We start from the raw sequence: 18,781 nt of genomic DNA, 5'->3' as shown, positions 1-18,781 counted from the left end.
TTAAGTGGCCCTGTTTGTGCAAACCTTCTGTGCATAGTTAAGTAGGATGCGAAGGTCACACCTAAAAGGGAAAGGGCTGATACTCTGAAAAAAAAAACTTTTAATAAATTTTGCTATAATTTTCAATTATTCACAGATGCTGTCATACGCACCTAGACTAGAAATCGCCATACTTTTTCTTTCTGCAATGTGTGTTTGCTTTTCTGAAGTACTTGAAAGCTAACCAGATGGAAGAAATGATGCCATTTTATCCTACGTGCTTCATGTCATGCGTCTCTCAACACTGATTTTTTTTCTCCTGTAATCACAATTATCACACTTTAAAAATTACCACAGTTTTTCTGTGTCATCTTCAACTAGACCGGGTCACATAGACACTACTGTCTTACAAGCATCCTGTTCTGTATTATGTTTAAACCATGGTCTGCAAAAGTTAAGCACACACCTCACCTTTCTCCAGTATATTGAATCCAGTGCTCCTTAAGCAGCAAGGTGGCTTCATGGTGCTTTCTGATGTCTCTGGGCCTCCAAGCTTCCTGTTTCCTACCACCAACCGCTGCTCAGATCATTGCCTCCATTAGACTTTCTCTGTGAGCCGGGCTGCATCTCTACTGATGCTGACTATTGATGGTTTCAGGGCCTTTTCAGACATTCTAAGCTCTAATGCTCATGCCTTCACTTGTTGATAAAGGAAATTTTAGATACTTTTAAGACACAAAACTGTCAGCATAGTGAGGTGTAGGCCAACTCAGGAGTTTGTCACCAGCTCAGGCCACAAAACCAAGAAACCCTTTCTAGGCACTTGTCCCTTCAGCCCACAGAGCCAGGCTTTCCTCGGTATTTAATGTACAGCTTTTCTAGAATTTTCTGTTTTACTTAAGATTCATATCTAAGAGCTAAATAAAAGATAAAAGAATGCAAAAGCAATTTAGATCACAGAAAGCACACAGTTCACTAAAAACATCAACCCTGGAACTTGAAAGATCATCTAGTTTCTTAAATCTTCCACAATAAATCTGAGTTAAAGGCCAGAATTTGACCCAGGGACCCAAGATGCAAGCTATGGTAAGCCTCATACATTGAAAGAGTCTTTTGTGAGCAATAAAACTTTTAAAATATAGTTTCATAAAGGCTTATTTTTAGTTATCTGCATGTGTCTGTCTGTGAGTGGACAGAATATGTGTTGATAGGGAGGCCAGAAGAGGACACTGGATCCTCTTGAGCTGGAGTTACAGATTGTGAGCCATTGGACATGGCTACAGGACTGGAACTTGGGCCCTCTGCAAGAGCCATGCATACTCTTAATTGCTGAGCCAGACTGTAAGTGTATCTTTAAAAAAAAAATGAAAAAGGCAGCAAACATAAAAACAAAAAAAACACCTTTTTAATTTTTTATTTATTTAATTTTTTTGTAGAAGACAATCATTCTGGCTTGCAGAATGAGGGCAGTGTATTGTGAAATACTCACTCATGCAGGAGGAAGGTTTTTTGGTTTTTTGGTTTGTTTGTTTGTTTTTTAACTCTGAAAGACTTAAAAATGCATTTCAATTTTCAAGGACTCTAGTTGGGAAGTTTATAAAACTCAAAACATACTCAGGTTTATAAACTTTCTTAAAATGTGAGTTTCTAAAGTCTATATGCACTTTCCCTGTGTGAGACACTGTTTACTATTGGAATATGATTTCATGCGACTTCAGCAACAGCTAAATTCTGTTCCTAAAATGGTCTGTGGACCCATATCACAAGTTGGTCATACTTTAGCTCTGATCTCTAAGTCAAACACCATTTCTCTTTCTACAACAGCACATTATGGAGAAGACCTTCAGTCTCTCAAAGCAAAACTCCTGCTTTAAAAACATCAGCAAAATCAGGAAGAAGAGCCAGATAAACAAATACTTCTACTGTAACAGGCTATTAAGATCTGGGGAATGGGAAGAATAACAATGACTACCTTGAAAGGTCCTGATGATAGTAGTTCCTGATGCAGAGAGAGAGAGAGATGTATAGGTTGAGGAACTGATAGCAGCCACAAAAGGTGAAGTAAAGGAATAGCTAGAGAAGGCAGATGGTTATCTGTGTTACCTCCAGCCTCCTTTGGTATAAGCACTTCTTTCTTGTCGCCTGCTACAGAGCATAGCCAAGGAGAAGTGATCAAAAAATTCCATTATTTGGGTAACAAAATCTCCAACTTTGTTCTTAAGTCTGCGCCGGAGTGCTGGCAAGCAGAAGCTATGAAGGTCCCTTCTTGGCAGAGGGCACCTGTTGTAGGCTAGAACCTCAGCCTCTGAGAGCTGCTCACTAAGTGCAGACATTTGTAGGACATGCACTGCTTTGCCAAACTGTGTGTGTGTGAGTGCGTGTGTATGTATGTGTCTGTATGCACGCATGATTGTATGTATGCATATATGTATGTGTACATGGTTTGTGTGTATGTGTATGTATGTGTGTGTTTGTGTCATCTGAGTGTGTGTCTGTTAGATTTTGGAGAAAACACTTTATTAAGTCCTTACTTCCATGAAATCCTTAAGCATCATGACTAATCCCTACTCCACTCTATTTCCTGAAGAAAGTTCTAGAGGCTGAAGACGTGTCTCAGTGGCTAAGAGCATGGCCGCTCTCCCAGAAGACCTGGTTTCATTTCCCTGCACCCACATAGCAGCTCACACCTGCCTGTAACTCCAGGTCCAGAGGATATGACACCCTTATATAGACATGCAGGCAAAACACCCATGCACATAAAATAAAAATAAATTATTTTAAAAAATCAAACAGTTTGTTCCAACCAACTAAACTGATATCCTGTCTCCTAAGTAGGCAGCCCTTACTCATTTTCAGAGAACATTACCAGGTGTTTCATGAAACCCTGCACAGTATTGGGGGATGAAACTTCATTTCCCAGATCTCTTTCTTTGGGCTGACAATTCAATCAGTGCTGAGGTCTGCAGTCCTATGGGAAGCACTCAGGAGGCTCTCTGGGAAACTTGATATGGCCCTGGGATTTGTGTCACCGTGACCCCAGTCTCACGCAGAGCCCTGCAGTTGAAGGATGCCACACTCAGGCTCCAATTTCTTGTTATTTCATGCTGTAGTGTACTAGCAAATCAAATCTAAGCTGAGAGCCCAGTGCTCTCTAATTGTGCCCACCCACACACATGATATGTTTTACATTTCCTACCACCACCCCTGTTATTGTTCAAGTGAGTTTGGGAGGAAAACTGTTTTTGTCATCACACAAAAGCCGAGCATGGAAGGAATCAAGTTTATATACCTTTATTAACAGGTCAAAACAAGCTTGCGATATCAAATGTTGCCGAACATGGTGGCAGCAGACGTCATTCCTGTACTGGTCTAATTACAACTGTGTTGTTGTGTCAGCCACGCCAGGAGGAGACACCAGCAAAATAGCTCTAGCACTTTGCAGATGATAAGTGTGGTTTTGATGGCATTGCTAAAATGTAGTCTGTTTAGAGATAGGGTTTGAGATTATGGATTTGGAGGACTCCTAGTGTCTGCATTTTCAAAAGAATAACCAGCTAAAAGTAGTAAGTGTCTGAGAATTCATCTCTTTAGTGTTCACTTGATTAGGTTAATTTTGTGCATCCTGTCCTAACCCATGCAATGTTCCAACTTGGACCTTTCTGTTGTAAACAAAACACTGCAGCCTTGTAGCTGAGGTGTCAGTGGTAAAATGCTTGAGACTATGAGTTTGACCTGCAGACCCTAAAAAGAAAGGAGAGTCTAAACTAAAAGGAGATTCTAACATTCATTTAGCTGGTTTGTCTGTCTCTTGGTTTCTTCAACCAGTAGCTAAAACAGAGATGAGCTGAAGAGTCCAGTGATGTCTATAAATAAGTTCTTGCAAGCTGGCATTAGGCATTTTAATATGCTTTTCCCAAGATGAGCATTCTCAGATGTTTTGCACTGTCCTTTGTTTGATTCCTTTTTCCTACGTTGGAAATTCTAAAGTCTTTGTATCTGTGTGTGTGTTTTTCAAAAATGAGATTGGTTTCTACTGGAGTTGTGTTAGTCTTCTTAATTCCATTTGCATTCAGAGTTATTAGCCTGAGCAATATCTTGGCTTGATGGCAAAATATCATTATCCACCTAGAAGACCACAAGCAAGTTCAAATCTTAGTTCAGCTTCTCTTTTGCAACTTTGAGTCCTCATTCATGAGAAACAAAGGGGACATTTTTCACATTCCTGTGTTGTACATCTGTTGGACTTCTTCAGTATTTTTGTGATGTAAAAGTTCTTATTTAGAAATAGTCATTTCTAAGTATATCTGTGGCGTATAAGTAACAACAACAATTAAACCAAGTAATATTTAAATGTGGTGCTTTTCCAAATTTTACTTATTTAATTAATTAATTTATTTTATGTATATGAATACACTGTAGCTGTCTTCAGACAGACCAGAAGAAGGCATCAGATCCCATTACAGATGGTTGTGAGCCACCACCATGTGGTTTCTGGGAATTGAACTCAGGACCTCTGGAAGAGCAGTCTGTGCTCTTAACCACTGAGCCATCTGTCTAGGCCCCCAGTTTAAACTTTAATAGAAACTCTGACCTAGAAGCTAGCGTTGTCTTCTTTTCTTGGTTTAGGGAGTGGGAGAAATGGTCTGATTATCTGCACATCTTTCTTAAGGTGGTGCTGTGCTTGGCCATTCTGGGGGTAGGAACATGGATGGTGGTGAAGATCGGTCCTTTGTCTCCCCATCTTGTCTTAAAGACTGTGGTAGCTCTGGGAATTGTCCAGGCCTTGGAGGTGCAGAAGTGCCAATGGACATGAAGCAGCTGGCTTTATAAAATATCAGTTCTATTAAAAATGATGGCAAAACCATGTGTGAGTCAGGAAGTGTATCCACCAAAAATGTGCAGTGCAACTCATGTTAGCCATATTAAATATATATATTTATACATGTATATGTACATACATATATATATATATATATATTTATATCCTATTCTATAGAGCCAAGATTGGCTCCATGAGGTCTACTTTTCCCTATTATAAAGAATATGTTTATCCTGAAGGGGTGACATCTGGTGATAACATTCCTTCATTTGGAAATGAATCCGTGGAAAGAAGTTTCCACTGACTTACAGGGAGAAAAATGAATTGGCTTAACCCAAGATCCAGCTCTTTATCCTCAGGAGAGAGCTCAGTCAGTCATAAGAGACAGCTGCCTTATGCAGATGCCAAGCTCCTGTGGCTTACTTTGTCAACCCTTCCTGAGCAGTGGGTTGCAGGCAACTGCTATGTAGGTGTATCCACAGATGTGGAGGGGTCATTTGGGAGACCAGCACATCCCATGAGGATGTGCAGTCATCAGAAAGCACACACAGGCCACTTATCTGGATAGTGTGCACACTACTTTTGGGAGAATGCTTACCCAGGAGACCAAGAGTTGCAGAGAAGGAAGCCATATGTTCATGTGGGGCCTGACTTTCTACCCAGAGTGTATACTGTGATTAGGGACTTGTTCAAAGCACCCTGCTAGTTTTCTTTTATCGTTCTAATATGATAGCTGCATCCAGACTTTCAGGCTTCACATTCGTGTGCTCATCTTGGATCAGTTTGAAGAAAATGAAGGTGGAAAGAAGTCCATAGTGCTTTCGGTGCGTTTCCGTCCATCTCCATTGCTGTGGAGTCACATTTTTTTAACTAAGGTTCATTTCACAGGATCTGGCCGGATTCTACTCTTTGGCAAGTGGAGCAATTATTTTTGAAAAATGAGAAAAGCACGGAAGAATCTAGCAGAAGCCTCTTCAGCCATGTTAAACCATTATTCAGATCAATGTGAATTCAGCTTTCAAAGACTGAAGGGAACTGCCCAAAGTAACTCTGAGAATTTTGAAGGAGAGCTCGCGAGCCATGCTTTAGTGTCCATGAGCTTGTGATGGATGAAAATACCAGCTTGTTGATCATGTCCCTTTGTAACTTTCTCCCAGGTGGAAGACAGTCTTTGACATATAAATTAAGTCACCTGAATGAATGGCATGAGCTCCCTACACACCTCTGGGCTTTTGGGTGTGTAGACGTGCCAAGAATGTCTTACACTCTTGATAACTGAGAGCTATCACCTTCTGGCAGGAAAGAGGGTATGGCCATAGCCATGGTGGCTTTCCTCCCTTTAGCATCTGGCTCTGTGGCTTCTGTCATGCTTAACAGTTGAGGAAGAACAAGCTCCAGGGATTTACTTGACTAGATTCTGCAAAGAAAGCAGAAAAGTTAGAACTGAAATGTGTGCTGAGTTATAGTTTATGACTCAGTAAATAGTATAAAATAGCAGATTTATCTCTGGGTTCTTTATCTCTGTTGTTCTTCTAATGAGACAGTGTATAAAGGAAGAAGGTAGGGATAGGAGTAAGAGACAGAGAGAAGGGATGGGAGAGGGGGTGGGGAAAGCTTGTCTTTGAAGGTAGACATGGACTGTGAGCAGCTAAAGAAGCGTGTGTCTCCAAGTTCTTTCGTTTCTGTGTCCAAGGCTAGGATCCTGAACATGACCTCAAAGTAAAGAATTTTGAAGAATATTTTTATTAATTCATTGAAAACTTCATACATTTACACCGTGCATCTTGATCCTATAATCTACTATTACTTCCAGCTGGTTATCTCCCATTGCAAAAGCCTCAGGCCCCACAAAATATGGCAGGCCCTTTTCCCCACTGTGGCATGTTACCTCTCTCCTATGTGGCTATAGTTGCAAGTTCCAGTCATGTGCCCTTTCTAAAGTGCAAATCACCTTTCCCCTAAAGCAGAATAAGGGCTAGGAGGGTTCTGAAGACTGAAGGAAAGAGGCTACATAGCTAATGTGCAATGATGGTACCAGCCATTAGGGTTCTGTGTTACATATGGGCACACTGAAGAGGATTTGTCACACTGAAGCAATCTAGCTCATCCTCCAACAAGACAGTGTGTGACATGCATATCTCCAAGCACAGGACAGAGTGGGGCCCAGAGCCTCCATTTCCTAATTTGTACAATGAAAGAATTATCACCGGACTCAAAGGATCACATGTATACGCAGGGACACATACACAGACACAGCTACAAATGCACTCTCACACACACACAGCATGCACTAGAAAAAAGTAAATCCTTATTTCTCCCTGTTCTTCAAGGATGGAAAAAGGTAAGCTCAGTTTGAGACTCAGTAAATAGCTCAGGGTCCCAGACCCCTTGACTCTCAGCTCCCTGTTCCTCTCATTCTGAGCTTATGTGAAATGTTCTCACTCTCACTGTCATACCTCTGTCTTGTTACTTTGGGGGTACTTAGTAATGACAGAGATCCCCGTGACGCAGGCCACAGTGTATCAGTGCGTTCATAGCTAATCCACAGCAGCAGTGGACTGGAACTTCACACATACGGTGGGAATATCACATGGTCTGTCTATGGAATCTCTGTTCATTTCTTCTGCTTCTTCTTAAAAGAAACAGCAAACAACAGGCATTGGGCTGCATATTATTTAAAACCTAAATGTCCTATTCTAGGCTGTTTAACTACGGGAAGGTGTGAAACATTGTCACCTCAGGGACTAGGGAAAACAAAAGGACCACACTTGTGATGGGGAAATGTATTGGCTCACCAAAACCAGAAACCTCTCTGTTGCTTTCTCCAGTAACAATGTGTCAGTGCCTGTGGTCACGGGCCTCCAGGCTGTTTGTGAGGGCCCTTGCTGACTGAGACAGGGCCAAGCTCTAGGGTGAGTTTTGTTCACAACCCCTTCCTGAAGTTCTGGAGGCTTTGCCTTCATTGGATAGTGACCATGTCCCAAACTAGTGTAATCCTGCCAGTGAAATAGAATGAACGTGTTATAATTTTTTTCCTTCCATTCCTCAGAAAGCCTCCATTTGCAGTCTTCCTATCTTCCTTTCACTTGCTAGGATGCTCCAGCCAGGGAAATTGTGCCTTACTCCATCCCACATAACTGAGCTCTGTCCTCACTTCCTGCTTTCTCCCTTCCCACCTCTCCCTTTCCATCTGCTTCCCTCTCCCCCCACCACCGCAGCTCTCTTTTTTAAATTGACACACAAGCTGTACAGATTTATAGACTGCAGTATATGTGTACATTGTGTAATGATCAAACCAGGTGATTATCACATGCAGCACCGCGAACATATGCCACTTCTTTCTGCTGAGACATAAAAGGTCTTCCCTAGTAGCTATTTTATAAAAGACACCTATTATAAATGCAGGCTGTGAAGAAAACATGCAACTGTGACCGCCTCTGCTTAGTCTCCTTTCTCCTCCATCCCCCTCTCCCACCCCCTTCTCTAGCCAGCCCACTCTCCCTGGGATCTACTTTCCTAACTTTATTTCAAAGAACATGTCATCCAACGACGTAACGAGAAAATAATTAAACTATCACTAAAAGCAAGCAAGCACAGGAGAACCCACCCATCAAGCAACAGCCTGTGGGGATTTTATGAATCAGAGTTTTTAACTTGTTAAAAAGAATAAGAAAATTATGAAGGCATGTGAGTGTTATCTGTGCACCAGTTTACTAAACAGTTTGAATCCTTACTCCCCCAAATCTTTAGATTCCCTCAGTGACAGATTAAACAGAAGTCCCAGACAGCCTCACTGTGGCCAAAAGAGCATCCAGGGGGTGACAAAGGAGCAGAGTCTGTGCTCCTGGGTCATAATAAATGCTGGTTCTTTCTATCCCTTCCACTCTCCATTCATATAACTCAAAGAGAAAGGGAAAATCCACTTCTGCCATACTTGTATCTCCTCTCTCTTGCCCGCTTTCATGCCCACAGATGCAGTGTTCTCTGGACAGCCTTCTAGGGAGATCGTGACCCCATTCCCACAACACCACTGAGCTCCATTTTCCCCTTGTCTCATTAGATTACACAGCGATTTCTGATTGCGCAACAGATGCCAGTATTGGAGCAAGCAGTCACATCCGACTTGTTTTGTTCCAGCCACAGCATGAACGATGTTCTTAGTGGTACATTCTTTTAAGAACTAGAAGTTATAGTTGGCCTCTGAAAGTTAAAAGTCAGAATGATAGTGAGCAATCACAGTGAGTGCTCTGTGAGATGGTTAAAAAAAAAAAAAAAAAAAAAAAAATCTCCTGGCATAGCTGAGTAGTATTCTCAGTTCCCAATGCCAGCAAGAGTTCTGAGAATGGGAGGAAAGAGCTCTAGGTGCTTCGCTGGGTTTAGATCTGTAGTCAGGTGGCAGGAGATTGCTGCCACCTCCACTCTTGTCAAAGTACTAGTTATGAACAGTGGTGCCATTCCTCCCTGCCTTTCCTCTTAGTGCAGTCTCTTCTCACCAGGCTGCAAGCTGCACAACAAGCCGGCAAAAGGTGGAGAGGCAGCACCCTCTACCTCTATGCCTTCTCTCAGGGTCTGGTTCCCACAAAAAGTACAATATGGACTTCACAATGTGCCTCTCACAGACTTCTCTGACCAGATGTGGAGTTCAGAAACAAACAAAAACTCCATTCCCCTTAATGCTATCAATAAAAACTCAGACAAACCAATGTATTCAATTAAGATCTCAGAAACAGAGTGGATGTGTTACGTGCATCTATGCTCACTTACAGGGTATCTGATATCTTACATTTTCCTGTTCTTGCTGTCTCTTCTTTTTCTTGAGATAAAAAGCCTTTAAACTTTTAAAATTCCGTTCTATTTATTTCTATAGTATGTGTGTGCATGTCTAGTGAGTGACACCACGTACCATGATGCTCGTGAAGAGGACAAAGGACTGTCAAGAAGTAGTTACCCTCTACCATGTGAATCTTGGGAGGGGTCAAAACTCCTCAGTCTTGATAGCAAATACATTTATGCTCAGCTATTTTACCACTTCCAATATAGGATATTGTTATGTTGTCTATGAGGGTCTTGAACTCCTGGAATCAAATCACCCTCCTGCCTCAGCCTTTGGAGGAGCTGGGACGACAGGCATATACACAATGCTCAGCTTATAATCTTCCTTTATTTTATAATTGTTCTGAGACTCTGGGACTAGAAGCACCAAGGCACTACTTCCCTGTTCAGCTCTGTAACCAGTCCAACCGAGAGAGACTAGTGTTCGAGTTTCTTCTCTAGGACCTCCCCTAAACAACCATCTCCTGAACACAGACTGTTGATGCCCTCTAGTTTCAACCATAATCCTTCTCTAGACAATTGATCATGCTCAGGATAAGGCTAAGAGCTCACACACACTCTCTCCTAAACTGCCTGGGGGCTGGCTGACCTAGATTTCCAATTTTAATTATGTCAAGTATTTCACACAGGCCGTAGCTTCCTGGAGGACTTGGTGAGCTCATGGTCATAAGGTTGCTGCAGTCACAGTTGTATTATTATACACACAACAGCAACCTCTCCCTGACAGCTGTTCCATGTAAACAGTTGCAATAGTTACATCTTGGAAACATCTTTGGGGCCAGGTCCTTTGAGATTGGGCGCAGTCTTTGAGGTGGGCGTCAGGGCTCAGAAGAGAAAAAAGGCCGGCAGGAAATTCTCTCCTGTCGTTCCTTCTGTTGTCTAAATTGTTTTAGAGTCACCACAGCTGTTTACTGCAGAGGAATCGTGTTCATAACTGCGGTTATGCATGGCTATGAAAGGGGACCTCCACTTCCGCTCTCTCTCTAGAGTAACCATGTGTGAGGACTGACTTCTCCCAAGGCCGCAGTATAATCTAGGCACTCCATCCCTGGGGATACAGCACACCCCACAATCCAGAAGCCAGCCACCAGTGCTCACTTGTACCTCACCTCCCCAATGATCTCTATTACAGCATCGTTAACAGCTAAGCCTTAATGAATACATATCATTATTGTTTGCCGAGGGGAGAAAGTGGGGACCAAAAGGCAGGGAGCCCTTGAAGTTCATCTGAGTACCTCTAATAATAGGCAACTTAACCATGACCAGACCCAATGCTAGCTGGTATTTCCCTAAGATCTTTGTTAAAGATGCTAATGTCTTTCTGTCACCTTTCTTCTGGCATATAGTTTTTGTTGTTGATGTTGTTGTTGTGGTTGCTGTTGTTGTTGTTGTCATTTTGGGTTTTTTTGCTTGTTTGTTTTTGTCCCCTCCCCCCTCCTTTGGGTGCTTGCTTAATTGGAAGACAACTGGTTGTTTTTTTTTCCCAAAACTGAGCATCATCTTTTCCACATTCCTAGGATCAATATTCTTTGTTCTAAAAAGTTGTTCCAGAGCTGCTAGAAAATGTGCTTGGCCTTCAGAGCAGGGTTAATGGCTACTTATAAAGCAGCAGAAGGGCCTGCATCCATCCACCCACATACACACACCTGTGTTCATGGAGTTTGTGACATAGGTAAATACTTGTTATTTTAGCCGGGCAGTGGTGGCGTACTCCTTTAATCTCAGCACTTCGGAGGCAGAGGCAGGCGGATTTCTGAGTTTGAGGCCAGTCAGGTTTACAGAGTGAGCTCCAAGACAGCCAGGGCTATACAGAGAAACCCTGTCTCAACAAACCAAAAAAAGAAAGAAAAAAATCAATAAAACTTCATCAACATTAATTCGTTCTAACTTCTGAGATCATCACAGATGGCACTTGTCATCTATCCCCCACACACTTCTTCTTGACATTGTCTGTAGCTTTATTTACGGCACCTTGATGAAAACAGAGAGAAAGTAGAGTTCTGTGGTACCATGCAAGCACTTGTGTGCCAGTCAGACCTCTTACTACCATCCTTTGTTTAACTTGGGGTCAATCCATGAAGTCCTCTCACCCACCTCCATTTTTACTCCTTCTCCTCCCAGCACTATCTGCCCACACCCCACCATCCTGGGGGTAGAACCCAGGACGTCATGCATGCTAGAGAAAAGCTACAGTGCTCAATATCACCAGCCTCCAGTTTTCCTTTTAAAGTACGGGTGAATTGGAAGACAAGCTAAAAGATTGCATCCATGCATACTGCTGGCTTCAGCTAGTGCACTGACCTGCCATCTTTGTATTGCCACCCCAAAATGAATCAAGTTAATTCAATAATATAACCTACATTTACTAAGGTTGCTTGATATACTAATAACTAACCTGTAAATGCATAAGCATCAAGTTTTAATAGCTACTTACATTTTTTTTACTATTTTCCATCAGATAGATATTTATCTGCATACTCTTACCCTGTTTGAAGATGGAACAAGTTGATCTGACAGCAATTCTGCAACATTCTGCATGTTGTAGGCTGGCCTGAGTGTGAACAGTGCTTTTCAGTAACTTTGATTCTTCTTAGTTCACATTTCCATTCAGCTAATGGCTTTGCACACAGCCCGGGGGTTTGGTGGTGTCTCTGCTACACAGACATTTTCTTAAAGGCTGTCATACATGTGCTAGTATATTACTCAAAACCCTCAAGACTGACATTATAACCCTATTCTATGGCCCTGAAAAGCCACATTCCCCTGTCATTCCTATCTAGGTCAACTGTACAAACATGCCACTTTTCTGACTCCCCAGAATTCAGAATGCTGCTTTTTTTCAACCTCATACTCAACTCCTGTTTGTTACTCTCTCCTGTCTCCCCAAGGTAAAGCTGGAAAGGTACTTCAGGAAGCCATTCCTGTGGGTTTGCTAAGGCCAGGAACCCTGAGCCAGCTTATTCCCAGTCTTTATGTGTCTGATTGTTTCCCGTTAGCCCCGTCTTTGGTCTGCACAGCAGAAGAAAAAGGCAGCAAAAATACTGCTCTAAAGTAGCATTCAACTCACCAAGCTAAACTGGACAAGAACATCCAACTGGAGCTCTTTCTGCTTTTTCTGGGAGCTCAGCCAGTCAAAGCAACATCTAGCTTACAATATAGTACTTATCTATCTAAATAACATAGTATTTTTTCAATACTAAAAAAAAAATCATTACTTTGCATTGTTTAATTTTTATATTTCTATATACAAAGGGTAGAGTGTCTATGCTTGTATTAAAAAGCAGAGGAAAAAAATATTGACCTGACTAAAAATCCAGTTTACAGAACACACACTAGCAGACTGTGTGTACTCATTTTGAAAAACACTTCTATAAGGTTGAGTAGAGCAGACCACCTGTGCCTAGCAACAATAGGACACACTCATTAAATGTTTACTATGTTGCATGAGGGCACTTGTCTATGGCTTTGAGTTTTCATTAATAGCCCTCTTTACAAAAAGGTATGTAGGCTATTTACCACAAAGGAATTGGGGCATAGAGTAAGCCGTTTAAATTTCCCAAGGCCACATAGAAACTAAGTTGCCTACCTGAATGAAAACCCTCTTCCCTGCCTCTCCAATTTATTCTCCACTACCTAGACACATAGAATTTAAAACAGGCTGGGTTGATCCAATACCTGTCATGTTTTGCTGGCACATCCTTGGCAAAAGAACTCCCTTGAGCCTCATTTTTTCATCTATGAATTGAAAAACTTTAGGGCCTGTCTTTTAGTGTTACCTGAACCATCATGACTCCTGCTACATAGTACTTTGACACTGCCAACAATTTGTCAGTGCTAATGAATATTCTTAGCGAAGAAATGCCAGTGTTAGACCTTCATTTGCCTTACCTCTCTATAGGACCACTTGCTCCCTCCACGAAGCAAAGAAAGCACCAGCAACTCTGGGGAAGCATTAACTTTCTTCACCTAAAATGAGTAGTAAGCTGGCTGTGGTGACTCACCCATCTAATCCCTACAATGGAGAGGCTGAGACAAGAGCAGTATTGTCTATGTAAGGTCAACCTGAGCTACATAGTGAGCATAAGGACTTCGAGGACCAACTGGACTATAGTGTGAGTGAGACCTTGTCTCAAAAACAGTCCATGTTAATAATCTTGAATTTTTTTTCTGTTGGGTTCCGGTAAACTGAGCATAGACCACTGGCTCAGACAAAGTGATATATAGTTATTCATTGTTGGACTCTTGGTTTCATTTGATACAATGCTGATCAGATGTACTGAGAAAGCTCAGTTTAAATGCAATGAAAAGGTAAACTAGTAGCATTTCTGTAATGGAAATATTAATCACTGTCCTTTTTTATCTTTTTTTTTTGCAAATATGATCAATTTACACTATAGTGACACCTTCTTCAAGACGAATCACACAGTGAAAGTTTGACTCTTGAGTTTAGAATTTTTAATGTAATTTGACTTGAAGTATGATTTATCTTAAAGTATTATTTTAAATTGTTATTATTTATTATTATTATAAGCAATGATTTCATTTTGAGAACTCATGTCTCTAGATCAAATGGTCAATTATAATGTGTCTCCCTCATAAAAATGCCATAACTTGGTATGGCTCATGGCTAAAAACAGCTGAGAAAGCACACACAGAGAGAAACAACTGAGATGATGGCTTGATTGCCTCAAGCATTGTTGATAAAACTGCATAGTTCATTTGCAGTTACTTTTTTCTCACTTGTTTTAAGGAGTTTTGTCAACCAGTCTGTTTCTCAAATGGCTTTTAGCTGCTAATAGAGGATTCTCTGATAATTTCTGATTAAACAGTCACTCATAAAGAGAACCAGGCTCTAGCAGATTCTGAGCTCATAGTGAACACTACTATTCCCTGCATCCTTCATGCAAACAACTTCTGCAGGATTGATGCCTGTCAGCAGATGAGGGGCACAGCTGAGAAACCCCGGACACATTGATGGCTATTTGACCATCACTACTTTTGTAACATACATGGCCAAACTGTTAACCCTGCAAAAGGATGTCATCAACCACAAAGTGCCTGCTTAAAAACCTCTCAATTGAGCTACAGAAGAAAAAAAATAATCTCAAAAACTTCCATACCCATAATGTTTTTAGGATACTTTATATTGAACTGCATCCTTTACTGCCTTCAGCTGCATGTGGCTGCGAATAATCTGAAGGCCAAAGATTTAACATGCCAGTCAGGGTTTGAAGCCATCCAGTATGGACTGTAAAAGTGGATCCAGGTCTTCTGATGAGGATGTATGTTAAACACTGTTCTCAGTATATAATCTGTTTTCAGTGCTAATGGTTGATGCTAAGATTGAGTCCCAGTTACAATTACTATTTGAGAAAAGACATCGTCTATTGAGTAGACAGGCAAAGAAGTAGGATGCCAAGAAGAGAGGCTCAAAGTTCAAAGCATAAAATGAAAGGGGCTGACACCTTCGTAATTTTGGATTCTTACTGGGAAACAACAAAATCAAAGAGTTTTGTAAAGTGCTATTTGACGTTGTGTGCTGAGGGTCCAGTGGATAGAGATGTATGTAGGTCCTGAGGTTGAAGAGCAACTGGGCTGCACATGCCACTCATGCCATGGCTGTTCCAAAACGCATGAGTAATTGAGCACTTGGTGCTCCAGAAACTCTAAGAAGTTTACAAACCTAATACACTTGTCCATGACTTAAAACTAGGGACACCATATTTTGTCATTGTGTAAGTATCACAAAGTGCACAGTTGACAGGCACAATATCACCAGACCATGAAATTGTGTGCAGTTTCTGCAACATATGTGTCCCAGCCTTGATGGAAATATTGTTTGCTGCAAGGCTATATTTAGTAGAATACAACACAGAAACATAAATGCTAAGGAATTCCCTGACAAGTATATCTGCACCCCATAACACGTACCCCAGTGTCATGCCTAGCCAACAACACCAAAATCACATGGGTCAGAATTCACCAATACTGTTAATCCATTCTGTTTTCCAGGATTTCCAGGGATTTCCTCTGGAAAGCCACACCCATCTTTCCCTTTAGCTTACTTTATAAAGAACTTTGCTCCTTGGAGTGAAATTGACCAGTTTCCTTGGACACCAATGTGTCTTATGATTGTTCATCCAGATTCTAATATTTCTTTCTATTACTCCATACATCTGGAGAGGCACCATGCATGCTTTGTCATCATAGAGTTAAAGGCAATTTCATCTTCTGGGTCAAGACTCAAAATAACTAAAGCTATTGAAAAAAACCATTTTGCTTCTCTTTACTTATTTGACATTTGTGTGTGCACACATACATGTGCCTACATGCCTATGCATATGTGTATGTTCATGCATTGATGTACTCTTGCCATGGCATGTATGTACAGGTCAGAGAATAACTTTCAGGTGTTGGCTTGAACTTCCCACATTGTAGAAACAGAGCCTCTCCTGTTTCCACTGGGAGCACACTCTGAGCTAGCTGGCCTGTGGGCTTCATCTTTAATCTCTGATTTTTATTCCATTCTCACCAATGGACAGCTATGATTACAGATGCATGCCACCACATCTGGATTTTTACATTGGTTCCCAGAATGCTCAGCTGATGGAACTCAGGTCTTTGGACTGCTTGGCAAATTCTTTTACCTGATGAGCCATCTCCCTGGCACCAAACAAATTATTTTTTCCAAGAGGCTGGATCTGATGAATGTACTAATCTTTGATTCAAAGCCATTTCCTCCCCAAATCTGGAATTCTGTGACATCTTACCATAGCATGTTAGCTTATCATATGATATCTAAATATTAGAAAAATGCATTTTACTTTTTTAGATACCTCTAAATTCAAGTTGTTTTAAATTTGGTATTTACTGTGCTTGTTAAAAATCTCAAAAAGACCTTAGCCTTTCATCATGAAATTGTATTCAACCCTTGACTTAAGTGTTGCTAAATTTCTTTTCAAAACATTGTTTAATATATTAAAATATCAACAATATTTAAACATTGTTCAATACAGCTATATATGTATAAGTATTCACTCATACAGTATAACCCGCTTATAAAGCACAGCTGGTAGCATGTGGTGACCAAAACCCAAACATCATGGTTTACACAGTCCATGGTGTGAGGATTACTACTTTTCTTCCCTGCCCATGGCTTCTTCATCCTCCCCATCTTTTCTTTCTGTCGCTAGTAAATGTATATCGTTTTATGTATCTCCTACATGATAAGCAAATTAATCACAAAACAATCATTCCCTCAGTGAAGAAAAATTCCTCTGAAACTCACCTATTCGATGACATATACCTATTTCTATGCTTCATTTACTATACCATCTGTGTAGTAAAACCAATGAACAGCTTATTGTTTTGTTTCCACGATCAGTGAATTTTCTGTGCACTGCTGGCAGTAAAGCAACATCAGAGTGTGATATGAAGTTAGCAGGGTTTGAGGAACAAGTAGAATGTAGATCTCCCAGTGGTTCCATGGATGCCCCACTGTAGAGCACCAGACAGTGCTGCATGAAGCCCTTGAGTGACTCCCTCCACTTCAGAAAACATTTGACTTCCAAATTCATGAGGCTACAGATTTGCCAGCTGGACAATATTTGTGTTTGTAATTGCAAGGCAGCTTTTAGCAGAAGCATCTCACAGCCGTCGGCTGCGCACTTCGCCTCTCCTCCCCTCTCCTTGGTATAAACTAGTAAAAAGACAGGGCTGCTTGTAAAATAAATGGTTTGCAAACTAAGAAAAATGATGGGATCACATGGAACTGATTCTGTGCTTTACATAAAAGTGTCAATAATCAAAGACCTGCTAATGAACACTCCATACTACAAAAAAAACAAAAAACAAAAAACCAACAACAACAACAAAAAAGCCACCTTTCCCCCTGTTTCTCATTAGACTTCTTAGAAACATATAAATGTATTCTTGAGTGTTCATCCTCAAAAGTTGAAATGAGGAAAAAGTTGAAATGAGGAAATGAGTTCTATTTCTTTGGAGTTGCTGGAATTTCCAAAATGGAGTCTTAATTACACTGGGACTTATTCAAAAGACAAAAATCTTCAATCTTGCTCTTGTCTTCATTTTTCCATAAGACACCTGAAAAGCTGTTAGTGTTAAAAAAAATATATTTTTGTTATCTATAGGAATTCTGTTATGTGCAGACTTGGAAGACGGGGGTTGGGGGACAGGCAGGCGGGCTAGCAGCTGTGGTTGACTGCAGCTTCATGGAAGGCCATTACTCAGGTACTCCCTCCCTGAGCCTCAAACTAATGCAAATCCATACCGAGGTCAGAATGCTCCCCTAGTGTCTCATGTGTCCGTAGAAGGATGGCGAGGGTCCAGGCCAAGCAGGGAGTTGTCCTTGTCTTCTTTCCACAAGTGAGACCACTTCTCTTTTGTTTACTTTTGACAATCAAAGTAATGCTTCCTTCTTAGATGCTCAAAAATTATGGGAAAGTATGATGTGGCATTAAAATTTATATACAGGACCTCCAAATTTTTGCTTACTGAATAGCATGAGAATAATTGTCTAAGGAAAATGACAAGAAAATAAGAATCACACATTTGAAACATAACTCAGAGCTGATAATTGGTCCTCAGAATTAAATGCTAGAGGTTTTCTTATTTTTTTCTCTTTAACTTCCTGTTACTCTTTGTGCATATTTTCTTGCAGAAACAGAGGCCTAGCTAACTCTTTTGATACCTATCCTGTATTTGTTTGTGTGGATGGCCCCTACTATGCCTGTCATGTCTTCTATGGTCATATATTTGGCATATTCTGTTGGAAGGCCAGAATGAGCCCTCCCGATTATGCATGTTTATATAGTTAGCTCAGCTTCTGTGGGTAACTGTGGGAAGTGAAGACTGTTGTTAAGTGATATGAAGTGCTTTGTAGAAGCTGATAATATGTAGTTAAGAGGGAAGAAGATCAAGTGCTTGAGATTTACAAATAACAGTGGAAAGAACTGAGGGCCATGCGCTACGACCAGAGGAGCGGGGAGGAGGCTGCATCTTCACACTCTTGAGGAGCCATCATTCAGAGTTCATCTGATGCTGGTATAAGAGATGGTGAGTGCATTCCACAAGGAACTCAAGAAGAAGGAAGACCAAAAGGTGGGCATTTCATTCCTTCTTAAAAGGGGG

The 18,781-nt window shown here is 41.0% G+C and overlaps 1 protein-coding gene across 1 annotated transcript in view; it reads left to right on the top strand.

The window, feature by feature from the left end:
• Egfr (epidermal growth factor receptor) overlaps window positions 1-18,781 on the top strand; it is a 169,001-nt gene that overhangs the window by 61,375 nt on the left and 88,845 nt on the right. The window lies entirely within an intron of this gene.

This window comes from Mastomys coucha, unplaced genomic scaffold, assembly GCF_008632895.1.
Source record: "Mastomys coucha isolate ucsf_1 unplaced genomic scaffold, UCSF_Mcou_1 pScaffold22, whole genome shotgun sequence".
Classification (NCBI taxonomy): domain Eukaryota; kingdom Metazoa; phylum Chordata; class Mammalia; order Rodentia; family Muridae; genus Mastomys; species Mastomys coucha.
This window is presented reverse-complemented; position numbering and strand designations above follow the sequence as displayed.